Source organism: Rhinolophus ferrumequinum, chromosome 17, assembly GCF_004115265.2.
Source record: "Rhinolophus ferrumequinum isolate MPI-CBG mRhiFer1 chromosome 17, mRhiFer1_v1.p, whole genome shotgun sequence".
NCBI lineage: Eukaryota > Metazoa > Chordata > Mammalia > Chiroptera > Rhinolophidae > Rhinolophus > Rhinolophus ferrumequinum.
This window is the reverse complement of record NC_046300.1, coordinates 54,889,320-54,917,184: the sequence shown is the minus strand read 5'-3', so window position 1 is coordinate 54,917,184 and position 27,865 is coordinate 54,889,320. Positions and strand designations below refer to the sequence as shown.

General features: G+C 40.1%; 1 protein-coding gene across 8 annotated transcripts in view; it reads left to right on the top strand.

The window, feature by feature from the left end:
* The window catches only part of FHIT (fragile histidine triad diadenosine triphosphatase), a 1,395,299-nt gene that overhangs the window by 571,822 nt on the left and 795,612 nt on the right, over window positions 1-27,865 (top strand). For 3 of the 8 annotated variants that reach the window (XM_033131625.1, XM_033131622.1, XM_033131624.1), the window contains one exon: window positions 17,142-17,212. The exons of the other annotated variants lie outside the window; for them this stretch is intronic. The gene's annotated coding sequence lies outside the window, so the exon portion shown is untranslated. The remainder of the gene's footprint in view (window positions 1-17,141; window positions 17,213-27,865) is intronic. 8 annotated transcript variants of the gene reach the window in all.

Below are 27,865 nucleotides of genomic sequence, written 5' to 3'. Positions count from 1 at the left end.
TTGAATTAGAAATTATATTTGTAAGTTCCCATGAATTCATGAATTCTGTCTCTGATGTCAGTTGTTCTTTTAATGTTATTTTGTGTGTGTGTGTGCGTGCGCACTGCGGTCTTAACTTTTTTATTCTTTCGAATGGAAATCATGTTTAATGAAAATAGCTAACTGGTAAGGGTTTCCTCTGTTGCTACAGTGTCTACATCTGATTAGTCTGCCTGCCACCAATTCCAGTCCCTGCATCTTCCTGGACATCATGACCAGGTAGTATTCTTGGTGAAACCCTCTTTAATGCGTATGTATATAAAATCTCTTGTTTGGTATTGAAAGTCTTTTGGCATCTGGATCTCACTGATCTTTCTGATTCCTTTATCTCAGCAGACCCTGGTCCTAGACATCGTTTCTCCCCAAAGACCAACTTCTCATCCCTGTTTCTCGCTGTGTACATCTGACTCATATTTAGGTTCCTAACTAGCTTGCCATCTGCCTTCTTAGCCAAGTCCAGAGGCCCCTTCCTCTTTTCTTTCTATTCTGCTATTTATCACTTGCTGCCTTATCTTGTCTTACCTGCTAGAAGGTAAATTCTTTAGAGATTAAGAATTCTATCTTCATTAATCACTCTTCACTCCTTCAGACATTTTTGTCTGTCCCCTCTATTTTTGGGGCTATCAGGATGAGACAAGCAATGTTCCCACCCTCAAGAAGCTCACAGTCAACTGGGGAGACAAGCACATAAATAAGGGGGCACAGTGTGAAAAGGGCCATTAGCAAACATAGTGGAGCAGCAACTCATTCTCTCGGGGTGAAGGAGGGAGGACAGGGAGGGCTGGGAATGTCGGCCCTGAGCTTTCTTACCCTGGCCAGTGGAAGGGACGGGAGGTGATGGGCAAAGGTTACTCTGTAAGTGAGGGTCCACTGATGGAGCTTTGCTCTTAACTCCGGAGCAGGGGCTGTCCAGGGCCACACACTGAAGTAGGCCCTTTTTCCCAAAGTGATCAATTGGACCCTGGTCTAGTCTAGGTAGAGATTGTCGTCCAAGCGTGGACCTGTCACAATCCTGAAGTTGCTTCCATTCCTGGGCTATGATTCTCGGAGGGGACTAAAGAATGCACAGATGCTCCATAATGCATCTTTTTAAAGCTATGGCCGACTGCTTTTCTGAGAGCTCAGTCCTTTCTCAGCCAGGCCTCATTACCAGATGATGTACAGGTGGGACTGTTTGAAACCAGCGTACCACTGGTTAGTGTTACTCTGAGCTATGCTCAAAGTCACTAGGAAGAGTTAGAGTTTTTTAAAAAAAAACCTGGGGTAGAAAGAGAAGATGGAGAAGGAGATGCAAGCATGCAGCTGACATTTTGTGAGCTAAATTGCAGGCTTATGTGGCATCGTTGAAGTTGCTTTCTTTGTTGCTCTGCAAGGAAAGGCAGAAGGTGAGGAAGCAGAAGTCAGGAGAAACACAGAGAGGTCTGGGAATTCTTGAATAGCTCCCAGACTTCTGTCCTTTCTAGCTCTGCCAGCTACTGGGATCAATTTTTAATTGGGAAGTAGAACACGGTATTGAAAAGTATGCAAAACGTAAACAAACACACAATGTGTTTTGTCACCAGGAGCATCTTCAGTTTTCTCTCTGTAGGAAGAAAGGTCAGAATACAGGTGATGAGAGTTGTTTGACCCCGCCCCTCGTCCAGCCTTTCATCAGGGGAGCGCGGCAGCTGCCCTTCTCTTTGCTTCCTTTTGGGAAAGCCATGGAGAGGGCCGGGTGTGTGTTGCATCTTCTCCTGCTTCCCAGAGCTGCTCTGGATCCTGCAGGTCAGTTCCAGGCTTGGAAAGGGCAGGTACAGATTGCTGGGGAACAAAAGTCCATGCAGGAGGCTGTCGGAGGGGCACAAGTCTTTCAGGCAGATTTTTGCAGCACTTTAGGCTCCGGCTTCCTATCCCCATTGCGAATATTTAGTTTGGGGATCTGAGGTAGGCAGAAAAAGAGCAGGAGATGGGACTGGGATTGGCTGGGACATTCCTGAGCAAATACCTGTTTTTCTGGAGAAATTTAAATCCAGAAGGAGACGGGCACTTCTGCAGAGGAAGGGCAACGTCTGAGGGAATGGTAGGTAGTACTTTCCGGCAGTGTGCCCTGGTAGCCTCATGATTTGAGTTCTTCCAGGACCTACCACTTAGGAGCTCTATGCAAGGGGTTTAACCTTCCTAAATCCACATTTTTCTGGCATAAATCCAGGCAGTTTTGGGGGAAGAGCTTGCACTTTGACCTCGGACACACCTGAGCGTAGTTCCTGGGTCTGCCACTTCGTAGCAATGGGACTTGGGCAATTAATTTTACGTTTTTGGGCCTCAGTTTTATCCACCAAAAAAGAGAATAATAGGAGCTACATTGTAGGGATGCCGAGAAGGTGAAATACAGTGCTACCTGGAAGCAAATTGTTGTTGGTTTAAAGCACTCCCTGAGCTGCTGACCGCTTAGTCCCCGATGTCGGCTCCCACTACCCCTTTACCTTTGTACATTTTCTGAGCCAGCATTCAGCTCTTTTTGCACCAAGTTGTTGAAGACACTTTTGACTCAGGTCAAGGGAGATGTTGTAAATCTGACTCTTGTCTTCCATTTAAAGGCTTCTATCCTTTCTGTCAGTGGACCAATATGGGTTTTTTGGTGTTTTTGTTGTTGTTGTTGTTTTTTGCATATTCTAGGGCTGGGGGTGGTAGTAGTTGAGCAGGTGGGTAGAAAGAGAAACCACAGGGCATGGGTAACACAGAGAAGCCTGAGGGACTTTACCGTTGGATACTAGCAGGGCAGAGAGAGATGGAAGGAGGGAGGGTGCATGTGTACGGGCACTCATGCAGTGGGTGGTCTTTTTGGAAATGTTGTCTGGGGACTTTTAAGCCATTATGCTATCAACAATCTGGTTTTCTCCCCTGTTATTTGTAAACATGCCCAGAGGCTAGGATGTGATGGACATATCCAATAAATAGAATACATATTAATTTAAAAGCACAGAGTGACTCTATCCCACTGATGCTCAGCTTGGAGTAATTAAAATAAAAGCAAATAATTCAATACGTATGTGCAAAGAATGCCAGTTACTGCTTCTTTGTACTGATTTGCAATTAGAGGTTTTGCATCTCATTTCTGCCCCAATACTAATCGTTATCTTCGTCACTTGGCTATTGATGGGTTATCTGGTGTTGGTTTCAAGTGACCATAATTTGTTGGAGTTCATAGACTAAATCCAGAAAGGGACCTGCAAGATCTTTATAATCCAGAATTTTCTGATGAGTTTAGTAAAACACTAGTCAATTGATAAGGTTTGTCTCAAAGAATTATGTGGTTGGGAAAATTATAGTCCCCGCTTGGAACCAACATTACTAAAGTTAACCTTCTGCAAAGCCCCGAAAGGAAGAAGTGTGTGTAGTTGGATTAGTCAACACTTCCCTGAATCTATTAGGTTGGTACAAAAGTAATTGCAGTTTAAAAGGTTAAAAAAAAAATTGCATAAACCGCAACTACTTTTGCACCAACCTAATATTTGAACATGGAACATTTTCTTCGAGTAATGCCTGTCAAATCTTCCAGAACAAACTTGGGGAAACACTATCTTGACCCGCGCCTTCATTTGAAAAAGAAAAGCAAAGGCCAAAGAGATGATTTGCCCAAGTTTACTATATGGTAAAACTCTTGTATTCTAGTCCTGTGCTGCAAATTAAACATTATTTTGTACTGGTAGGAAGATGCTAATGAAAAGGAATTCTTTCTCTGATAGACTTGACCTAATAGCTTTTGTTAATTCGCTTTCTCTTTCTTCATTTTGGTTTTCAAAGAACACTCTCTTCCCAGAGAGGGTACCTAATAGTATTGCTTATTGTGTAACCATGTAAACTCTATTGCAATTATAATTTTAGCTTTTTTAATCCATAAGCTTTCTCTATTCCCTAAAGCCTGCCTGCCTTTTATTCCCACCCCATGACTTTACACTTGTACAAATGCCACTGTCTTTTGTTCTTCATCTTGAATGTTACCCCAGGTAACTGATCTGGGGACCCACATTTTGCTCCCAGAGTATATGCAAATTTCTGTGTACTGTTAAAATTTTCCCAAATTCTCCTCAGAAGTTGAAAGACGTCTGCATAATCTATTACTGTAAAAGAAGATTAATTGATATTAATTAATCTTTTTCCTCTCAATGACAATTTTTTTCTTGATCTTAAGGTTGGTAATACATTATTCAGTCCTCTTAACAACAGCTTGTGGTGGTGCCATTTGTTCCATGGAGTTATTAAGTACCCAAAGCAATGCCTCTCGGGATGTGCCTTATGGAGCAAAACTGCAGGTCTTATTTGCCAGTCATCTATGAGCTTCAGTGGCCACTAAGTGTTCTGAGAATTTTGGAACGAGTATTTGACATGAATTCACTGTGGTTCAATCCAACAAACATTTGTATCCTTGGTGTCAAAACATGTGCTATGCTTTGGGGATGATTTAAAATATATATATATATTAGGTATTATTGCTGCCTGTGAAGGAGCTCACCCTCTGGTGAGGAAAACCAGCTTCTAAATGAACATGTCACAAGGTGATCAGAGCTGTGGCTGTGTGGTGTGCACAGTGCCGAGGCACACATAGGAGTAAATGCAGTGGGAACAGGTTTCACAAAGGGGTGGCACTTTAATGTCGTCCTGAAGGCTAAGCAGGAACTTCTTAAAGGGCCAAAAAGCTTGGTCGTTTCTTAAAGTGGGATAGATAAGTAGGCTTCCAACCCCTCCTGGTCTCTGACCTACTCCCGGCATCCTTGTTTCCTAGGTAGGTACTTGTTTCCTAGGTAAGTACTCTCTCAGAACATGCTGTGCATAAAATATGTTCCTGTCAAATGCATTACCCGTACAATCTCACCATTTCACTCCACATTATACAAGTGACAGTGTAACTCTTGAAAGAGTCCTTCCTGTTGTTTTCTTCCTCAGTATGATGAGCCCCGCCACCTCATTAGTGCTTATTATAGGTCAGCCTGACAGTTGAGATGCTCCCATTTCTCTATTTATGTGTTTATTTTCCATGTAATTCTCACCATGACCTGGTGAAGCATTGCTTCCCAAACTTGTCTGCTTATTGGAATCACCTGTTGAGCTTTACAAACTACTGATTCCTCTGTATCACCCCTGGAGACTGTGATTTAATTGGCCTGGGGCATAGCCTGGCCTTGGGATGTTTAAAAGATCCCCAGATGATGACGAAAATGGTCTTAAATTGATTGTCGTGATGGTTGTACAACTCTGAATAGATTAAAAGCCATTGAATTGTACACTGTATTTTTTTTAATTTATTTTTTTCAGTTACAGTTGACTTCTTTCTGTGTTATATTAGTTTCATGTATACAGCATAGTGGTTAGACATTTATATAATTTATGCAGTGATTTCCCCTACCCCCATTAGTCTAGTATCCACCTGGCACTATTCATAGCTGTTGCAACAATATTGACTATATTCCCTATAATGTACTTTACATCCCTGTAACTGTTTTGTAACTGCCAACTTGTATTTCTTAATCCCTTCACCTTTTCACCTAGCTCCCAACCTGCCTCCCTTTTGGCAACCAACCGTCAATTTGTTGTGTTTCTATAAATTTGTTTCCATTTTGTTTGTTTGTTTCTTTTGCTTTTAAAATTCCACATGTAAGTGAAATTATGTGGTATTTGTCTTTCTCCGTCTGACTTATTTCACTTAGTGTGATACTCTCTAGGTCCATCCATATTTTCGCAAATAGTAAGATTTCATTCATTTTTATGGCCAAGCAATATTTCATTGTAGATATGTACCACTTCTTTATCTAATTGTCTATTGATGGGCACTTGGGTTTCTTTCATATCTTGACCGTTGTAAATAGTGCTGCAATAAACATAAGGGTGCACATATCTTTTTGATTTAGTGTTTTGGCTTTCTTTGGATAAATTGCTGTGTCATGAGGTAGTTCTGTTTTTAATTTTTTGAGAACCTCCCAACTGTTCTCAATAGTGGCCACACCAATTTACAATCCCGCCAACAATGTACAAGGGCCCTCTTTTCTCCGAATCGTCACCAACTTTTGTTGTTTGTTGATTTATTGATGATAGCCATTCTGACCGGAGTGAGGTGGTATCTCATTGTGGTTTTAATTTGCATTTCTCTGATGATTAGTGACATTGAACATCTTTATGTCTATTGGACATCTGTATGTCCTCTTTGGATAAATGTCTGTTCAGGTCCTCTGCCCATTTTTTAATTGAATGTTTGTTTTCTTGGTGTCGAGTTTCATGAGTTCTTTATAAATTTTGGATATTAACACCTTAACAGATATATTATTGGTGAATATTTTCTCCCACTCAGTAGGCTGTGTTTTCATTTTGTTGATGGTTTCCTTTGCTGTGCAAAAACTTTTTAGTTTGATATAGTCCCATTTGTTTATTTTTTTCTTATGTTTCTTTCCCTTGCCCGAGGTGTGTGCATATATATATATATATATATATATATATATATATATATATCAATAAAAGCAGTGTCAGAAAATTTACTGCCTATGTTTTATTCTTGGAATTTTATGGTTTCGTGTCTTATATTTAAGTTTTTAATCCACTATGAGTTTATTCTTGTATATAGTGTAGGATGGTGGTCTAGTTTTACTTTTTTGCGTGTATCTGTCCAGTTTTTCCAAAACCATTTATTGAACAGACTGTTTTTATCCCACCGTGTGTTCTTGCCTCCTTTGTCATAAAATAAGTGACCATATAATGTGGAGATTTTTTGTTTTGATTTGTTTTTTGTTTTTTTTATGTGAAGTTATTTATCTGGGATTTTTCTCGTTTCTTGAGATAGGCCTGTAATTATATAAATTTCCCTCTTAAAACTGCTTTCGCTGCATACCAAAAATTTTGATAGCGTATATTTTCATTCTCATTTGTTTCTATGTATCTTTTGATCTCTCCTCTAATTTCTTCTTTGACCCCGTCGTTCTTCAAAAGTATGTTTTTTAATCTCCATGTATTTGTGTTTTTTCCTGCTTTCTTTTTGCAGTTGGTATCCAATTTGAAAGCCTTGTCATCAGAGAATTTGCTTGGTATGATTTCAATCTTCTTAAATTTGCTGAGGTTAGTTTTATGTCCCATTATATGGTCTATCCTTGAGAATGTTCCATGTACACTAGAAAAAAATGTATAGTCTGATGTTTTAGGATGAAGTGCTCTATAAATGTCAATTATGTCCATTTCATCTAATTTGTCATTTAGGGCTGCTATTTCATTATTTATTTTCTGTTTGGATGATCTATCCATAGTGGTCAATGATGTATTTAGGTCCCGTAGTATAATTGTGTTTTGGTCAATTTCTCCCTTTAGTTCTGTTACTAGTTGCTTGGTATATTTTGGTGGTCCCTGATTGGGAGCATAAATATTGATGACTGTTACGTCTTCTGGTTGTATAGTCCCCTTTACCATTATGAAGTGTCCATCTTTGTCTCTTGTTACCTTTTACACCCTAAAGTCTGTTTCATCTGGATTTTCTCTAGATACCATTTGCTTAGAGCATCAATTTTCACCCTTTCACTTTGAGTCTATGCTTGTCCTTGTAGCTGAGATGTATCTCTTGGAGACAGCATATGGTTGGATTTAGATTTTAATCCAATTTGCTACTCTGTGCCTTTTTATTAGTGAGTTCAGTCTATTTACATTTAGGATGATTATTGATATGTGAGGATTTCCTTTCATTCTGTCCTTAGTTTTCTGGTAAAACTGTGTCTCCATTGTTTCTTTGCCTTTTTGTTGTTGTCTATTATTTCTGTGTGGTGGTATTCTATGATTTTTCCCTGTTTCTTCTTTTATTACAGTATATATTTCAGTTCTGGATTTTTTTTTGAGTGGTTACCCTTAAGTTTATGTAAAAGAAAGTTTGATATTTAGAGTATTTTGTTTTCGTCAACATGCTTGCTTTCTCCATTCCCATGTTGCGGTTCAGGTCTTTACTCTCCCCCTTTATATGTTTTGGTGCCACTAGTTGTCCCTGTTGATGATGGTCGAATAGACTCCTTTAGTATTTCTTGTAGTGCAGGTCGTGTATTAGAAAATTCCCTCAGCTTCTGTATGTCTGGAAAGGTCTTTATTCCTCCTTCATATCTAAAGGATATCTATATTGGGTATATTATTCTTGGCTCATGATTTCTCTCTTTCAGTAGTTTGAATATTTGGTTCCACTCTCTCCTGGCTTGTAGAGTTTCTGATGAAAAATCTGATGATAATCTAACGGGCTTTCCCTTGTAGGTTACCATCTTCTTTTCCCTGGCTGCCTTGAAGATTCTTTCTTTGTTGTTGATTTTTGACAACTTTAATACAATGTGCCTTGGAGAAGGCCTGTTGGGGTTGAGGTAATTAGGTGTTCTGTTTGCTTCTTGGATTCGAGGATCCAGTTCTTTCCACAAGTTTGGGAAGTTCTCGTTGACTATTTGTTTGAATATACTCTCTGTTCCCTTCTCCTTTTCTTCCCCTTCTGGTACACCTATTATTCTTATATTGCTCTTTCTGATGTAAAGAGCAATATAAGAATAAAGGAAATATTCTTATATTGCTCTTTCTTCCATTCGTGTCATTTCCAGGTTTCTATCTTTGATGTCACTGATTCTTTCCTCCATCTGGTCAACTCTACTACCTAAACTGGCTATTTCATTCTTCATTTCTTCTATTGAGTTCTTAATCTCCAGAAATTCTATTTGGTTCTTTTTTAAAATTTCAGTCTCTTTGGTAAAATGTTCATGTTGTTCTTTGATTGTGTTTCTGAGTTCATTAAACTGCCTTTCTGTGTTTTCTTGCATCTCATTGAGTTCTTCAGAACTGCAATCTTGAATTCTCTGTCATTTAAGTCACATATTTCCATATCTTTAAGTTCATTTTCTGGAGACTATTCATTTTCTTTCTGAGCTGTCTTGTTGCCATGGTTATTCATGGCAATTAATGATTTATTATTTCTCTTCCAAGACATCTACAGGAGTGGGTTCTGCAACAGGTTGATAGGCAGAGGTCTTTCTTTTGTTTTCCAGTACGTGCTGGTAGAATGTTTTATTTTCTCTCCGACTGCAGCCCTTTTTTCTCTCTCACACTGTAGCGTTATGTTTTCTCTGCACTATTCCAGCTTCTCACACAATGAGGGGATTCCCTGGAAGGCGGGCTTCTCCTCTGTTAACAGTTCGCCTGGGTCATAGGGCGCCTTGTCCCTGTGGGTATGCGGAGAGCTTTTGAAGTTCCAAAGCTCTTCCTGCACCAGATTCAGAGCCCGTGTGTTTCAGCAGTTCTGTTTATTCCTGCAGGGATCCACCCAGATAGGTGGGGTCAAGGGCGAGGTGGGTCGTGAGAGGTGGCCCAGAGTAATGGTGGCGACCACCACCACAGCCAGTCCTGCTTCCACAGCTCCCTCCCCTTTGCTGGAATTAATTGGGCTGCGAATCTTTGTCTGCCGACCACAGTTGTGAGTGTTTTTATTACTGATTCAATTTTATTAGTAGTAATCAGTCGGTTCAAATTTTCTGTTTCTTCTTATTTCAGTTTTGGAAGATTGTATGTTTCTAGGAATTTATCCACTCTTTCCAGATTTTCTAATTCATTGGCATATGATTGTTCATAATGCTTTTTCATAATCCTTTGTAGTTCTGTGATGTAAGTTGTCATGTCTCTGCTTTCATTTCTGATTTTATCTGTTTGGGTCTTGTCTCTTTTTTGCTTGATGAGACTGGTTAAAGGTTTATCAATTTTGTTTATGGTTTCAAAGAACCGGCTTTTGATTTCACTGAATTTTTTTTTTTTTTAGACTCTATTTTTTTTATTTCCATTCTGATCTTTATTATTTCATTCCTTTATTCAGTTTTTGGCTTTGTTTTCTATTCTTCTTCTAGTTCCTTTAAGTGTAGGGTTAAATTGTTTATTTGAGATTTTTCTTATTTCTTGAGGTAAGCCTGTATTGCTGTTAATTTCCTTCTTAGGACTGCTTTCACTGTGTCCATAGATTTTGGATCGTTGTGTTTTCATTTTCATTTGTCCCAAGGTGTCTTTTGATTTCTCCTTGAGCTCGTTGTGACCCGTTCATTATTTAGTGGCATGGTGTTTAGCCTCCATGTGCTTGTGTGTTTTTCAGTGCTTTTTTTTTTCTTGTTATTCATTTCTAGTTTCATGTCATTGTGGTTAAAGAAGACACTTGATATTTCAATCTTCTTAAATTTATTGAGCTTTGTTTTGTGGCCTAACATGTGGTCTGTCTTGGAAAAATGTTCCATATGCACTTGAAAAGAATGTATATTCTGCTGCTTTGGGGTGAAGTGCTCTAAGAATATCAATTAAATCTACCTGGTCTAATGTGTTATTTAAGTCTGCTGTTTTCTTGTTGATTTTCTGTCTGGAAGATCTGTCCATTGGTGTCACTGGGGTGTTAACGTCTCCCACTATAATTGTATTACTGTCGATCTCTGCCTTTATGTTAGTCATTGTTTGCTTTATATACTTAGGTGCTCCTATGTTGCGTGCATAAATGTTTACAAGGGTTATATCCTCTTCTTGGATCCATCCCTTTATCATTATGTAATGTCCCTCTTTGTCTCTTATTATAGGCTTTGTTTTAAAGTCTGTTTGGTCTGGTATAAGTATTGCTACTCCAGTTATTGTTTGGTATTTTTTTTGCATCTATTTGCATGAAATATCTTTTACATCCTGTAAGTCTCAGTCTGTGTGTATTTTTCGATGTGAAGTGTAGAGAGCATATGCATAGATCTTGTTTTCTTTTCCATTCAGCTACCCTATGTCTTTTGACTGGAGCATTCGATCCATTTACATTTAAAGTGATTATTCATAGATACATAGTTATTGCCATTTTATTATTCATCTTTATGTTCTTCTCCCCCACCCCCTTCTTCTTCTTAAGTCCGTTTAACAGTTCTTGTAATTCTGGTTTTGTGGTGATGAACTCCTTTAGCTTTTTCTTGCCTGGGAAGCTCTTTATCTCTCCTTCAATTTTAAATGATAAATCTTGCTGGGTAGAGTAGTCTTGGTTGTAGGTCCTTGCTTTTAATCACTTTGAATATTTTGTGCTAATCCCTTCTGGCCTACAAAATTTCTAGTGAGAGGTCAGCTGACAATTTTCTGGGAGCTCCCTTGTAAGTAACTAGTTGCCTTTCTCTTGCTGCTTTTAAGATTCTGTCTTTGTCTTTAACTTTTGCCATTTTAATTATGATGTGTGTTGTTATGGGCCTGTTTTGATTCATCTTGTTCAGGCGTCTCTGCACTTCCTGGGTACGTATGTTTATTTCCTTCAACAGGTTAAGAAAGTTTTCTGTCATTAGTTCTTCAAATATGTTCTCAATCCCTTTCTTTCTCTCTTCTCTTTCTGGAACCTCTATGATTGTGGATGTTGTTATGCTTGATGTTGTCCCAGAGGTCTCTTAAACTATCCGCATTTTTTTTGGATTCTTTTTGCTGTTATGATTGGGTGTTTTCTGCTAGCTTGTCTTCCAAATTGCTGATTTGATTCTCTGCTTCATGTCGTCTGCTGGTGTTTCCATCTAGTTCAGTCTTCATTTCAGTTTTTGTATTCTTCACTTATGACTGTTCTTTTTTTATGTTTTCTACATCTTTTTTATGCGTCCTATCTCTTTGTTGAAGTTCTCACTAAGTTCCTTGAGCATCCTTATTACCATTGTTTTGAACTATGTATCTGGTAAGTTACTTGCCTCCGTTTCACTTAGTTCTTTTTTCTGGATTTTTCTTCTGTTCTTTCATTTAGGACATATTTCTTTGCTTCCTCATTTTGGCTGGCTCTGTATATCTGTTTCATGTATTAGGTAGATTGGCTACATTTCTCAGTCTTGGCCAGGTGCCGTTATGTAGGAGGTTCCTTGTGCTGAGTGCCCTGGTACTGAGTGCTCCAGGAGTGTGCCATATGTGGGTGATAGGTACCCTCCTGTTATAGTTCAGCCTTGATTGTTATTGGCATGTCAGTGGGTGGGACTGACCCTCAGTTTAACTGGCTGTGTGCTTTGACCACATCCGCAGTTTATGGGCTGCTGCATAGGGGGCTTACTCCATGTAGCAGTGTTCACTACAGTGGGCTCTGATGCCTGTTCAGACTGTTCTTTGGGTGTGCTGCTAGTGGGCTAATTGAGTGGTGCTCTGCTGTGTTCTGAAGCCGGCTTCCAGGTATGTTGTTTCTGGGGTCTCTTGGGAGGGGCTCCAGGACAGGTCTATGTCAGCCACTGTCTGTGACCAGCCAGAGACTATCTGGTAGGAGCTACAAAGTGACCTGTGGTTGGTCACTGCCTTTGCTGTACCTGGAGGCGGGTGTAAGAGGCCATGCAAGGAATCGATGATGGCTGCCACCAGTACTGGGCCTGGGGTAGCTCTGCAAAAAGCCTAGGGCACCCCAAGGTCTGCTGCTGCCTGCCAGCCCCTGTAAGGCTCAGGACTGATAGAACTTTGTGTGGTATGCTAATTGGGTGAGTCTCAGGGATTCATCAGGGTGGGACAAGTTGTATTCACCAGTTTAATGTCGATTCTGGTTTGGTGCCATTGCTGATCCTGCAGCTATTCAGGAAAAGTTGCAGAGCACACTGAGGCCAGCTGCCACCTGCCCGGGGCCTGTGGATCTTGAGAGTTGTCCAAGAAAGAGTCCAATGCAAGCAGGGCTGGCTGCTCTCTGAGAAAGTGCCTCCGGCATTGTGCATGTTAGGGAGAGCAGGATCCCATGGGGTCACCAGGGTGGAGCAAATGCAGTTCACCAGGCCAGTGCAGATTCAGATTTAGCTGTGCGGGGGCAGGGCTCAATACAGGAACCATGGTGCCCATCTGCCAACTGCATGGAAGCAGGATTCTACACAGGGGAAATAGTGACTGTCCCTCCAGTCCTTGCCCTGAAGCCACACAACTCAGTCTCTCCCCATAGGTCTCTGATGTCTCCCGAGTCACTGTCCCTCTGCTGGAGCCCAGAATGAGTGCCTGTGAGTGAGTCTGTTTGTGGGCCCGTTAAGAAGATGTCTGGGTTACCCACAGCCTTCCATCCTATTGTTTTTTGCAGCCAGCTGTTGTAGTGGCTTCTCTTCCTGGTACCAGTACTCTGGCCTGGGGTCTGCTGTGGGGGAACCTCCACAGCTGAGATATTTGTTCTGATTTTCAACCACCACACATTGGTGTAGGGCCAGCCCCATCTACATCTCCACCCCTCCTATCAGTCTTGATGTATCTTCCTTTTATGTCTTTAATTATAAAACTTCTGTTCAGCTAGACTTCAGATTGTTCTCCAAGTTGATTATTCTGTAATTTAGTTGTAATTTTTATATGGGCATGGGAGCAGGTAAGCACAACATTTATCTACTCTGCTATCTTGGATCTCCTTCTGTGTCACCACACATTCTAATGAGTTGTACACTTTAAAAGGGTGAATTATATGATTTGTAAAGTACAGCTCAATACAACTCTTGCATTAAAAAAAAAATCCTAGGTGAATAATGTGGGAAGCACTGCTATAAAATAAATGGGGAAACTGAGACCTAGAGAAAAACAAGTAACTTGCCGAAACTCTCATAGCAGCCAGGGTGGAATAAGATTTCAGGCCGTCTGAGACTAGAGCTTATGTTCTTATCAACTACACCATCCTATTGTCTTCAAACATGAAGATGAATTTGCTAGCCCATGACTCTACAGGTGTGTGCTTGGAGAAGTCATAATAGATTGCGCCCATCTATCCATACACCTTTCATGTGTCATGTAATATAAGCAGTAGATATCATTTGCAAAATAATTGGCTTTAGGACAAGATAAAGGAATTAGCCCCCTTAGGAATAAAATTCTCAACCACTTTATCACAGTACTGAAATGAGCCAAACCAGTCTCCTTTGGTGGCCAGCAGGCATCCTCAGAAATGCATTTAAAAAGGGACATGCTGGTATCAAAGTTATAAATTCAAAACCAACTGTTCCACATCCTTAAACCTGAAAATAGAATTCTATTTAAAAGATATTGCCTGGAATGTTATCTTGCACTTTATCATCCCTCTACTGAATTTGGGTACAACATGCACATAAAAATAGTTTGACTATAATAGGAGAAATGTTTGGGTTTGGGTGCAGATCAGAAATAAGAAGGCAATCCTGATTGGAAGGCCTATTTATACCAGTCTCAGAAAAACACAACAGGGAGAACACTTTTGAAAGGAAAGAATGAATCTCTATTATAACAAATTGTCATAAATGTGTTTTCTAGAACGAAGACTGAAGGTGTAAGTTCCGAGCTCAGCATGGTGGCTATTCAGAGAGCAATGCTTTGTTTCTGATATGTAAAGGTGATCACTGCTGACCTCTTCATGGCTGCTGCTGCCTTACTGATATTCTCCTTTTTTGAATAAAAATCGAGTTCAAAAGATGAGCTCAGCTTAGAATGGAAAGTGAACTCATTAAAAATGGCCTTTCTAGAGGCTTAAATGTTGAGTTCCAGGGGCAAGTTTAGTTCATTTTGCTTTGCTAGTTAGGTGCCAACTACCGGGTTTCCCCAAAATAAGACCTAACCAGAAAATAAGCCCTAGCATGATTTTTCAGGAGGACATCCCCTGAACATAAGCACTCATGCGTCTTTTGGAGCAAAAATTAATGTAAGACCGGTCTTATTTTGGGGGAAACATGGTATCTCCTAAAGTGTTGAGCAGTCTAGCAATTTGCAATCTATTTCTTATTGTCAAGTATCAACTGTACGATAATAAGTTATCTTTAATATTCAGGATTATTTTTTAAGACCTGGCTTTGTCTATACTTGCCTAAAGTGTTTGCCTGCATTAGTGTTCGACTTTTTAAAAATTAATATTAAGTTCCCTCTTTGAAATCAATGAAATCCATTGCTTTGGTATTTTTCAAGGAAGAATGAGTGCCTCTTAGAACCTGATAGTCAGGAGTAGAAGTAAGAGCTGGGTGTTCTGGAGTTCTCGCTCAACTGTTCTGGAGTTTATGAATTCTTTTAACTCTGTGTTTTGGGATCAGCCCAGCTGATGGTCACGAAGTCAACATGTGGCCTGTGAGGGGTGAGGGCCCAGGCAGCCGGGGTGATGTGTCGACCTGCTTGTCTCAGAGAGGCACTCATGGCTAATTCGACCCCCCATTTTCTTAACTGCTCCTCTACACTTCCTTCCATCGGTAAGTACTATTAGCCCTTCGTCCAGTATATGTCCAGAATATGACCACTTCTCACTCTGTCACTGCACCCTGATTAATTCAGGCCCCCACCCTTTATCCTCTGGCTCACCTATAGCTTAAGTGTTTGGGCCATTTTATTCTTGCCTAGTCATAATCCATTCTCCACACAGAACCCTAAGTGATCTCTTTAAAATTTAAATTAGATCATATAACTCCCTTGCCTGAAAACCTCCGAAGGCTACCTATTTAAATAAGAATAAAATTTAAATGGCTTAGCCTGGCACTGCAAGTTCTGTGTCAGCCTGATCTTTCTGTCTTCATCCTGGATCACATCCCCCTACTTCACCAGGCTCCAGCCATGTTTATTTCTTTCACAGTTCAATTCATCCTGCACCACACCCTTCGTTCTTTTTCTTCCCTTTAATTAGAAGGTCTTGAGGCCCCCAATAAATAGTAGCTCTCTTTCCTGTCCAGATCTCCAAATTTATGATATAAATTGTGAAACAAAGGAATGGTTGCTAGAGACCAGGCTTGGTGGACATGGCTTTGAATCTTAGCCAAGTTGCTAGCTCAGGAATTCTCAATCTTAATATATATATATATATATATATATATATATATATATATATATATATATATATATATATATATGGATTACCTAGGGATCAGGTTAAATGCAAATTCTAAGCAAGTAGGTCTGGAGTGGAACAGAGAATTTACATTTTTACCAACCTCCCGGAGCAATGCTTGCACTGTTCCTCCCCAGACCACTTCAAGTATGAAGGGACTCGCTGGTATTGGCGAAATATCCTACTCTTGTAAAATATTCAGTGCCAGGCTCCTCTTAAAACTCAGGACTGGGCAAAAGCAGGCGACCCTCACATCGTGCCTGGATGGCTGGCTTCCTAAGTCACCCCGGTCTCAAGTGAGATTTAGTTTCTCGGAGGGATGCCACCTGACCATCCCGTCTCAAACAATGACCCACTTCCCCTCCCTCTCAGCTCTATTATCCCATTTTATTAGGCTTTTCTACCTCTCATAACAGTCTGAAAATCTTATTTTACTTGTTTATTGCTTTTCTCCTAATCAAAGAAAGGAGCTTGTCTGTTTTGTTCCCTGCTGTATGCTCGTCACCATAAAGAGAAGTGCTCACTCTCCATAGTAATAAAGATTGACCGTAAGTTCCATAACGATGGGGCATTTCTTTCTTGTTACTCATTGTATTTCCAGCACCTAACACAGGACATGGCACATTGTAGATATATAAGTAAATGAGAACTCAAGTTAAAATTTGGGAAAGCATGTTTTAGAGTAATAACTAGTGGGTCAAGCTAACTTGCAGTTGTTAATTTTACTTCTGGACAGTTAAAATCATCTCCATATTTCCCCAGGTTTTTTCTTTCTTTCTTTCTTTCTCTCTTCCTTCCTTCCTTTTTTTTTTTTTTTTTTTTTTTTTGAGACTAATTTCCAGAATCCTATAGTCAGGGCAATAAACAGTGGGGCATGTTTTAACATTAAGAATATTGCCTGAGTAGCTGTAACAGACCTTTTGGGGGGAAGGGCTGGGGGGGAAGCAGAGTCTATTCTATTCTCAAGAGGCTGCCAAAGACCATACAAGGTGATAGGAAGCCAACACTTCTGAGCATAGGCACAAGCATTCCTGAGAGAGAATGAGCCAGCGATCCTTTATCTCCAACTCAGTTTTATTTGAATGATATCGGAACCACAAAGTTCAGGCACTGAGTTGCCTTTTCAGGTCACAGTGGATAATGACCTGAAGTTTTTTCTCATCTCTAAGAGAATTGGGCTTATTCACCTGTCCTCTGCCCAAATGGCTACTGCAGATTTGCTCATTTCAACAGCCTTGATAGAGAGTCCCCGCACCCTCACCATCCCATTTTATCATCGTCTGAGGTTAAGAAAAATGGCTCAGACGTTCTCTGACTAGCTTTTATTCTGTCAATACAGGTTGTCAGGATTCCACTTCTGTAGCTTGGCTGTAACCGGCTTAAACATAGAAGGAGAGGGGGAGAAGGAATGTAAGTAAGATTTTTTGTGTCTTATGGTCCAGGTGCTTTGGAAGAATCGTTATATAGAATGCTTGGCCTTGGTTATTGGCTTTGTTCTCCGTTTCCAAAGGGATCGGCTCTTACATCGGTCCTGCCTTGGCATTTATCTGATTGGTACTTTAACGTGTAATTCCTACACATGTCAGTGGTTCAGAGCAGTCTACTGTATTAGTTTGGTTTGGTTTAAAACAGTAGATTCTTACAGGATACATTAAACAACTGTTAAACACTAGAGACAGAGACATTGCAAAGTGCATTGAATGAATCCATTATTCAACTGTTGTTTATTGGGTACCGACCATTTGCCAGGTACTGTGCTGGCTGCTATGTATATGGGAATGTTAAATGAAAATCTTATTTCTTAGAAAAAGACTTTTCTCTCTCATCTCTGGTTCCTTCCTTCTCTCTATCGCTTTCTTACACACACACACACACACACACACACACACACAAACACTCACACTCACACACACACACACTCACACTCACACTCACTCTTTCCATTAGGGAAAGTCACAATTACCCTGCCAGGTGACAGGCTGGCATCTACTGAGCTATGGCCTACATGATAGTGGGAGGATGTTCATTGCCTGAAGGTGGAAAAGGGGCTTCACCCTGTGCTTTATCTTTTGGGCGAGCCACTAGCTGTGAATGGTGTACTCATCAGTCTCCAGTCCATAAGAGAGGCCTGCCTGATTCTTCCCAATTACCATTTTCAACCTTGGACAGGGGGAGAAGTTCAGATCAGATGAGCACTGAGGAACTGGAGTCCTGAGGTGAAGAATCAGGAAGACCTATTTGGTTTCTGGCCTGAACCAAGTAAATTAAGGTTTATTTATAGAATTCAGAGACTGCTGGGAACTGCCCAGCCATTAATAAAGCCATTTGTGTCTCCTTGTGTGGCTTCTGCGTCTGCTTGGGGAGGGTCACTGGTAGATAACGCTGACCTCAGGCAGCATTCCTTGCCCTCAAGGAGAAAGGTCTAGAATGTGAGCTGAAGAATTGAGTACATAATTGCAGTGTGTGTGAGGGGTGCTGTATTAGGAGTGTGCCCCAGATGCTGTAAATAAGACGGAATGGTTGGACAGGTCCTTCCATGTGTGTTACACTAATGGGTGAAGACGCCATTCTTCTACAACAGATTGAGTTGTTGATATCCCAGATAGCGGAAGGAGGCTGCCTTCAAATGTCTGTGCGTTGTCTTGCTTGTGTACTCACAAACTTTTCAGTTTGCCCAGCAGAGCGTACCATGTCCCAGTTTAATTTTGGTATTAACTGAGATCTGAAACCTTTGGGAGCTATCATCTGGAAACATCTGTACTTGACATCTCCAAACACAGGGCTCTGGTCTGTCCCAGCAGCCTGGCATTCCCAGAACAGCAAAGGGAAGACCTCATGCCATGATACACCCTGGTGGTTTCCATGGCCATCAACACAGGAAGACTCCAACATCTTAGCAATAGGCTTAAGCAAGTCCAGGAGAGTTGGAAAAACAAGTTTAACATGTTTGTAGCACGACTTTGTAAAGAAATAGCCTAAGTGCTCATAGGAAGGCCATGCTTTCTCTCATGATCTGGAGCTGGGAGGTCAAACAGCCGCCAGAGATGTGTGTGCTTCCCACCTTTTCAGCAAGTTAGTGCAGAAAGTGAGATTGGTATTAGCAAGGCTTTGGTGAGCAAGAGACGTCTTTGGGGGCAGTTTTCCAAGATCCGGCCATTATACTGTGTGCGTTGTCCTCTTAAAGCCAGGGAAAGTATACAAGCATTTGAGGGGAAACATCAATAAAGAAATAATAAAACATCATTAAATGTAATGTTTGGAAAGCACATTTAACAAAATCAAAAGCAAGAAGGGAAATCTCAACAGCAACAATCTTAGAAAACATCATCAGAGAATTTAACTGTAACTGAGAGTTCTCCACAGTAAATGTGCACTGCACTCCTTGGTGACAGTGGCACGTCTTTTGTAATCCTTTCTAAGTGCACCCTCAAAATGGGTTAATGTGTTCTTGCTTTGTGCTGAATTTCATAGAAATAAATGCCTCTAGGGAAATTTTAATTGTCTCTATTTCTTTTTCCCTCGTATCCCCTGTACAGTTGAAAATTAATACTACTGCGAATTTACGGAATTTGCTAATTAGTTAGAAGCTTGACATTTACTAATACAAAACTATGAATAAACCTACTAATTTAAAAATTTTGTCACTATCAGAATGTTCCCATGGAAGCTGGAAGCCCTGAGAAAAATGTGGTCTTTAGAGATTTATTAACAAGGTGATTAGTCAGAGGATTATTATAGGGCATGTTATTTCAGTGCCAGAAGTTTATTATTTATGTTCTTACTTCAAAGAGTTGGTATTCTGAGGAATATACATGTTAATACATCCTTAGCCTAAAATGGATGGGACCATCTCAGGGCTGCCATGAAAGTTTTCCCTGGATCACTAAAGTCTAAAACTGGAATGAAAAATAGGTTTTGCATGTTATACAGCAACTGCGATCGATTAATAATGACTATCTGGAGGGTGCTGTGAAGAACCTGCAGGAGAACATGTCATAGTTGATTAGTGATGTCTGTCATTGCTGCAGCAGGAGGAAGCCACGGAATGAGTGCCAGGTGTGGTCCCTTCTCAATACCAGTGAAACCAGGCAGTGAGCTCACCTTTTATTCTTTTCATCAGGGATCAGAGCTCTTGAGAATCTGTTTAGTGGAGAAAATACTCTTCCTGGACATTGCAGCAGGAGGAACAGAACGCCTTCCTAGCACTGTAAGAGCGTGCTGAGTACAAGTTTGACCTGAGCCATGAAACAGTTTGATGTGGGCATGTGTGTGTCCCAGACAGGGAAGCAGGTCAGGGAGATCACAGGCGGCTGAGTGGTTCAGAGTTTGTTTCCTGTTGTAGAAAAGAGCTGGGGCAAGGCCTAGAGCAACCCTTCTGTTGTCAGCAGTGATTCCAGGTACAGTTTTTAACAGCATGCACCATGGCCTGCAAAGGAAAGGGCTAAAAGATAAGAGTTAGGTTGTGCCAACAAAGCCTCTGCCTGGCAGGACTCTTGGAATAGGGATCATCAAAACAAAGTCACTTGAAGCTGGGATAAAACTTTTCAAGAGAAATTTTAAAGAATTCATTTGTTTCTGTTTTGAAAAGCAATGGCCCTTCCTCACATTTGTCATTAAACCAAGGTTCAAATGAATAGGTTACTAATAGCTGGCGTTTACAATGTTATTTTAAATGCAAGGGACTTGAAGACTACAGAACACAGAGATGTCCCCTGCGAGAACACTCATTGTCATTTTTCTAGGACTCAAAATCCATTCAACAATATGTATGCACTTAGTGATGGCTAGTCAGCCTTTTACTTATTGTGTTGTGCTTCTCAGCCCATTTGGCAATGAAAGTTGCCATATATTACACTTAGCAATGGCACGTGCTCAAAGTCGGTTGCCCCTAACTCTAGATGCTTTTCTTATGTCATGGGTGAACCAAGGGAACAGATGAGGCAGAGCCACGTAGAGAGTCAGAGAGACCTTGATTGTGCCCTGGGCACGTCTGTTTGGTCCTTAGAGATCTGGCATGGCCACGCTGTGGGCTCTCTGTCATCTGTTTCCACCCATGGAAAACCAGGCCGACTGACTTTGTAGGCAGCAGCTATTGTGCACTTGAGAATTAATACCTTTCTGAACATTGTGTCTTTTTCTGTATTCCTCCTGTCAGCTCCTCTTCTCACCCACCTAGATGGAGACATTTGATGGTGCAATGTGGGCAGAAGATCTTTCTGAGAATTGCTGGAGGTAAAGAGGAGGCCAGTGTGTGCTGCCCTGGATACAAATCTTGGTTCCACATTTTACTTGCTGTGTGGACTGGGGCAAGTGACTTATACTCTCAGTGCTTCTTCTGTGAAATCAGAACGATGAAAATTCCTCACAAGGCTACTGAGAGAATTAAGTGAGATGTTAGCATAAGGCCTGGTTTATAATAAGGGCTGCGGGACTATCAGCTCATATTATTAGTATGGTTAACAAATGACAATTTGAAATAAGTTACATAAGTTTTCTAAGTGTCTCTGCATGATGGGCATCGATGAGAGGTGCTCTTGCTGCAGCATATGTATAAATGATAATCCTCAATTACTATTTTCAGAAATGGCTTCTCTTAGCTTATAAAGCATGAAAAAAAGAATATTCTTAATTCCTGTGCATCACCATTCCTAGACAGTTTACAACAGTGTTCATTGTAGATATGAGGAAGCAGCTACACAGGATACAGGTAGAGTTTCACACCTGGGTGAGGCCCCGGCTCGTCACCTCTGATGCCAGCCTCCATCACCTTCAGGGTGTTTCGATTCCCCAAAACCTACCCTAAGCCCTAATGTTGCCTCCCCCTTCTCTGAGCAGTGCTTGGTAGTCAGCTGGATGTACTGAGAAGAGCTTTGATGTCTGACTGCTATGGATTTTGTTTTCTCAACATCTACTGTACAGGCTGTTGGGTTTTAAATGAGCTCATGCAGGTCAAGTGCCTAATGTAGGCCCTGGCACATAGCATTCAGTCAGTGCTCATTTGTTGTCATCGGGGCAAGGCTCTTGCTGCTATAAAAGGATACAAAGTCCAGGAAGAGAAGGATTTGGGGTCAGCCCCATCTTCCCTCATTACCTACAAAGACGTCCTCATCATAGATTCAGGGGCTACCAGCTCATTCTTCATCCTTTATCTTTCTGTCTCCTCTAGATCCGGGCCTGTCTTTCCTAGGTGCTCAGAAAACTTCATAGATGTTAATTAATATTTATACAGCACCTCTCCCATGTGAGGCAACATGCTGAACACTGTGGGAGACGTCAGGGAAGGTTTGTATACAGACAGATCACCCAGGCGATTGTAAGAGCTCCGTTTTTCTTTCGAGGTCAGGAGGAGATGAAAAGTAGCAGGAAGAAAATGACCAATTAGTTTTCCTTTTGAGAACTCTCAGCTCCAGTAAGTCCTTATACAAGTGAAGAGTAGGACAAGGAGGGATGAAACAGTACAGTCGTATCATAAGGGAAGTAATAGCCAGTATGTAAATGAGTACGACCACACAGGAAAGCTGTTTTGAGTCAGTGAGAATCGTGAGACCAAAGTGAATGCATAATAGCCACCCTGCAAACTCCAGCTCTCCGGCAGAAGCTTGCCTGTAGACAGACACGTCCCACCTGGCCCGAACAATGGAGCCACGTGATGAGATTCAGGTGCAGGTCTCAGTCTGCATGCTCATTAGTGTTGGATGATGCTCCCCAGTAGGCAGCCAGAGCCTCATTGCTGTTCATAAGAGTAAGCTAATAATTAAGAGTTCTGAATTTCCAAAAGGTGACAAATAGAATGAGAGGTAATGAGAGGGGTGGGGATGGAGGTCCCCCGACGCGTGCCTATCATGGTGAGAGCATGAGGAAAGGAAAAAAATGCCAGTGTCATGCCAAGAGATACAGAGAAATACCTATTTGTCTGTGGTGCCTGGAAATGGGAAGGCATTTAGCAGGCAATGAAAAGCACAACTACCCTGGATGGCACTGTGCTGCAAAATTCATGATAGGGGAAGAAGGGTCAAGACTTGGACTCACTTCAAATTTATATTTTATTTAATATTTCATGCTAGTGAAATCTGCCGAAGCAGTTGTAAGGGGGCAGGAGCATTCTTTTGGGACCCCATGAGTAAGAACCTCTCTTGATTATCTGCTATTGCAATAAGGCCTGACTACCGTGTTTCCCCAAAAATAAGACCTAGCCGGACAATCAGCTCTAATGTGCCTTTTATATATATTATATTTATAATACAATATAATAATTTTACTGTAAGACTCAGTGTTATATTAATTTTTTGCTCCAAAAGATGCATTAGAGCTGATTGTCCGGCTAGGTCTTATTTTCAGGGAAACATGGTATGTTGGTTGTAGGGAGGATATAATATAGAAGCTATAGTTGGACTTATGATTTCATTTAACAAGCATTTTCTGAGGATCTATTAGGTTGGTGCAAAAGTAATTGCGGTTTAAAAGAGTTAAAAATAATTGCAAAAACGACAATTACTTTTGCACCAACCTAATTGAAGAAGTCAGCAGATGGGTGGTCTTGGATTCAAGGCCTTGAATTTAGATGTCATCTTCAAGTGGGTTTTCCATATGCAATGGAACAGTATTGAAGAAAGATCTTTGTCATGCAGTTCTAAACCTGTACCCTTACTAGATCTTACCACCTGTAGCAGATTTAGCAGTAACAGATTTTATCATCGTGTAATTATCTTCTCAATAGCACAGTTAGAAATTGCTGAATATACTAGAACCCTTAAAATAGAAGTACATTCATCTATAGATTATGAGTGACATGTAGCTATGATTGACACTGTAATTAGCCTTACTATTCCGTGTTAGCAAAAATCTGTGACTGGCATTGCTTTGCCACAAAAATCCAGACGTTTCACATTAGTCAAAAAAAATGGTGGAGTCATTTTTCTTGTGTGCAGAGGTAGTAATTATTGTCTTGTATTCGTTTGTGTTGGGAGCTTTAATCTGTTCAATGTAAATGTTTAAAATATAACACATTATGGGTAATTTTGCTTTGGATTTCATTTTTTTTAACATACCATACGCCTTAAATGAGAAATATAAGTAAAAGGTTTCTGGTGTCTCTTAATCTCGAGAGAGCACTGAGGAAGGGATGCTACCATGTGGTTTCTACTTCTGGAAGACCACAGTTGGTTTAGATTTACCATACAAGCTTTTGGCACCAGTTCTGAGTTGATGTTCCCACATAGCTCTGCAGCCCATGCAGGTGAACGCCTATGAATCTTTTATTGCTCTGTAAAGAGTGTAGCGTAATTGGGAATGTAGCAGAAAATTTGGTTACTACAGAAGGACACATGATATTAAAATGATATTTCAACCTGTAATTCTCTTCCTTAAGTATTGTTTTAATATCATAACCTGTAAGTTCCCGCCTGCTATTGCAGCCTATCTGAAGATATGGTTTGGGTTATTTTTACTGTTATGATGAATCTCTGCCTCCATAGACTGAGAAGTCAATGCCACGCTTTGTCTTTCAGTTTAGAAGTCTTCATTTTTTTATTCAGCATCTGTCTCTGCAACCTGAGTGGGTTATCTACAAATACAGACTGTTGATTTTCGAAGTGGCTCTAGGCCTTAATGCTGGTGTTTTAGATCTTTACTACCTGTGTTAGGTTTGGCAGCAAACATTTTTTTTAAATGAGATAAGTAATTTTAAATGGTATACATTTTTGCACATATGGTACTCTGTGTAGTACTCAAGGTCAGGGTGAAGTGTAAAACACGCAGAACTCAGTCACTCTTTCCCTATATCTTTCTTTACTAGATGAACAGAATGTTAGGTCTATAAGTACACACACACACACACACACACACACACACACACACACGGGCTCTTTTTGAAGAACAGGTCTCCAGTAGATCATTTGAAGAAGGGGGTTGCCAGTTCACATTACCCAAGGATACTTGAAAATAATCACTTTATGTAGCTTGGTAGAAAGTAAAAGTACGCAAAGAAGACAATAGAATGGATTCCAAACCTATTTTCTCAGTGAAAAATGATCATTAATTTCCAGATTTCCCCTGAGTAGCTGTACATACACAAATTATTTAAAAATGTTTTATATGTGGATTCACTATTCTTTGACAATAAATGACTGTTATATTTACATCGTACAGGGCTATATGCATATTACAATTATACAAATATAAAGCTTTTTACTCTAATAATTATGTAAATATAAGTCGATGTATGTGATGAAGTTATGTTTTCCTTATTTGTATTTCATTCTTTCATTGAATGCATCAGCTACAAAGCAGGTGTCGTTATTGGGGGGGTAGCTTGGTGTCAAGAATGTAATAGGTCCAAAGCTGCCTGGTGCAATGCAGGAAGTAGGTGTAAATACTTGTCAGGAAGTTGTCCAGGAACAGTCAGGAGAAAGGGGTTCTTGGCCCTTACTCTCATTAGAATTACCATGGGAACACCTACAAACAAAAATATAACCCCCAAAAGTACCCTGTACCCAAGTCTCAGTTGGACCAATTAAAATAAAATATTTGGGAGTGGGCTGTTGGTAAGGATGTTGAGAAATTGGGACCTTCATTCATTGACAGTGGGACTGTAAAATAGTAGACTTCTAAGGAAAATAGTTTGGCAGTCCCTCAAAAAGATAAATATGGAGTCTCCATGTGACCCAGCAATTCTGTTTCTAGACCCAAGAGTACTGAAAACATATGTCCACGCAGAAACTTGTACCTGAATGTTCATTGCAGCACTATTCATAATAGCCAAAAAGTGGAAAAAACCCAAATGTCCATCAACCAATAAATGGATAAAAATGTTGTATACATACAGTGGGATATTATTCAGCCTTTAAAAGGAATGAGGTACTGATACCTGCTACAATATGAATGAACCTTGGAAACATTATGCTAAGTGAAAGAAAACAGATACAAAAGGCCATATATTATGTGATTCCATTTGTTAAATGTCCAGAATAGGCAAATCCACAGAGACAGAAAACAGATTAATGATTGCCAGGAGCTTCAAGGAGCGGGGAGTGTGGAATAACTGCTAATGGATATGGGGTTTCTTTTTACAATCATGAAAATGTTCTGGAATTAGATACTGTGTTCCCCCCAAAATAAGATGTAGCCGGACCATCAACTCTAATGCGTCTTTTGGAGCAAAAATTAATATGAGACCCTTATATTATATTATATTATATCATATCATATCATATCATATCATATCATATCATATCATATCACATTACATTATATTATATTATATTATACTGGGTCTTATATTAATTTTTGCCCAAAAGATGCATTAGAGCTGATGGTCCGGCTAGGTCTTATTTTCTGGGAAACACAGTAGTGGTCATAATTGCACAAGTTTGTGAATATACTGAAAAACAGTGAAATACACATTTTTAAAAGGGTGAATTTTATAGTGTGTGAATTGTATCTTTAAATTGTATTTTTTTAAAAATCTTAGAAAAAAGTATATGGGAGTGTGGGGCATAGGACTTTTATATTTTTAAGCTCCTGAGATGATTTTACAACAGTGAAGATCATTTTTAAAAATGAAATTTGAAAACGGAACACTCTGTAGCTTAAATGTTTATGTTGTAAGTGTATGTATGTATCCAGCTATCCATTTATGTACCTTGATTATTTTTGAAGTCGTCAGTAAAAATATGTTTGAGAGCGTGGACAGCTAAAAGTACATTGTTTCCTCAGTTAGATGGCAGGTCATGTTTTTCTGTTAAGGTTAGTTAGTGTTGGGATCCATTAGCCAGCAGCTTTTCAAGTTCATATACATTTTTGATTAACATTTGAGCACCCAGTTTTTAAATGAAGTGAATTGAAATGAAACATATTTACCAGTTGGTAGAAGTATCTGGAGTTTGTGTTTGCAGTACAGTTTCTCCTGCTGACTCCCAAAGAGGGTCATGTCTTCTAGGGTTGGTCTAGATTACTGCCATTTGTGGAGTCACCTCTAATATGAAGACATTAGCAATCACGTAATGGTAGTGCTGTGCCAAATACATGGTTTTGCTTGTTTTGTGTCTAACAATTCTATACCATTTATATAAAAGCATGATTTGAAACAACTTACCAGTATTAACTTGTGTTAACTGCCAATTAACAATTGTTTATTGAATAAAATCTGGCATTACTTTTTGGCAGGGTAAAATCCTGATAATAATACGATGACTAGCCTCATCAAAGACTTTATGTGTGTCCTTGAGAAGAAAGGGCTGTTATTATACCCATTTCACAGGCTGATCCTACAGCTGTGTTCTTAACCTCATTATCTCAGAGGTCCTGCTGGAATCAGGCTAGGATGGAGCTCTAAATCTCTTAGAAAGCTCCCAAGATTTTAATTGGAACTAGTGCTCAAACTTTTTGTTTGTTTGTTTGTTTTACTTCTTAAACTTTAATGTGCTTATTGACACACAAAGGATCTGATTAAAATACAGATTGACGCGGTAGATTTGGGCTGGAGCGTGGGAATCTGTATTTCCGGCAACTCTCAGGTGATGTAGACATTAACGACCAGCAGACCACATTTTGAATGGCCGGCTTACTCTGGTGCTTGTGGAAATAATGCAGACATTTTGTCCCAAAGAAATCATTTGCTGTAGAAGGTGGAGATGTGTCCTGAATGTCTGTTGGTTAAGGATTCCGCGGCCTCATGAGTATGGCCTGTTAGGTGCATTTGCTGAAGTTTTGAGTTTCTTAAACTTTAGATGGTAGGTTTTGAAAGGCCCTCACATTCTCAGAAAGGAGTTTATATTTTGTGTTCTCCGTTTGATGAAATAATATAGAAATAATTGACATAGACATATATTCTGAATCACCAGTTGATCATCATATAACAGAGTACCATCATGTGATTTTGGCACCAAGAGATCCCCTAAAGTGACAGTTATCTTTAATTACGTGTCTCAGAGTGGCTTCCCTGAAATCTTAAATTCCCAAGTTTGAGAAATCCACACATAGTATCCCGTATAAATAGTATTTTCTAAACCAGACTCTCTAAGATCAGAGTGAATTTGAGTAAGTCACTTGACTTGCTAGATACTT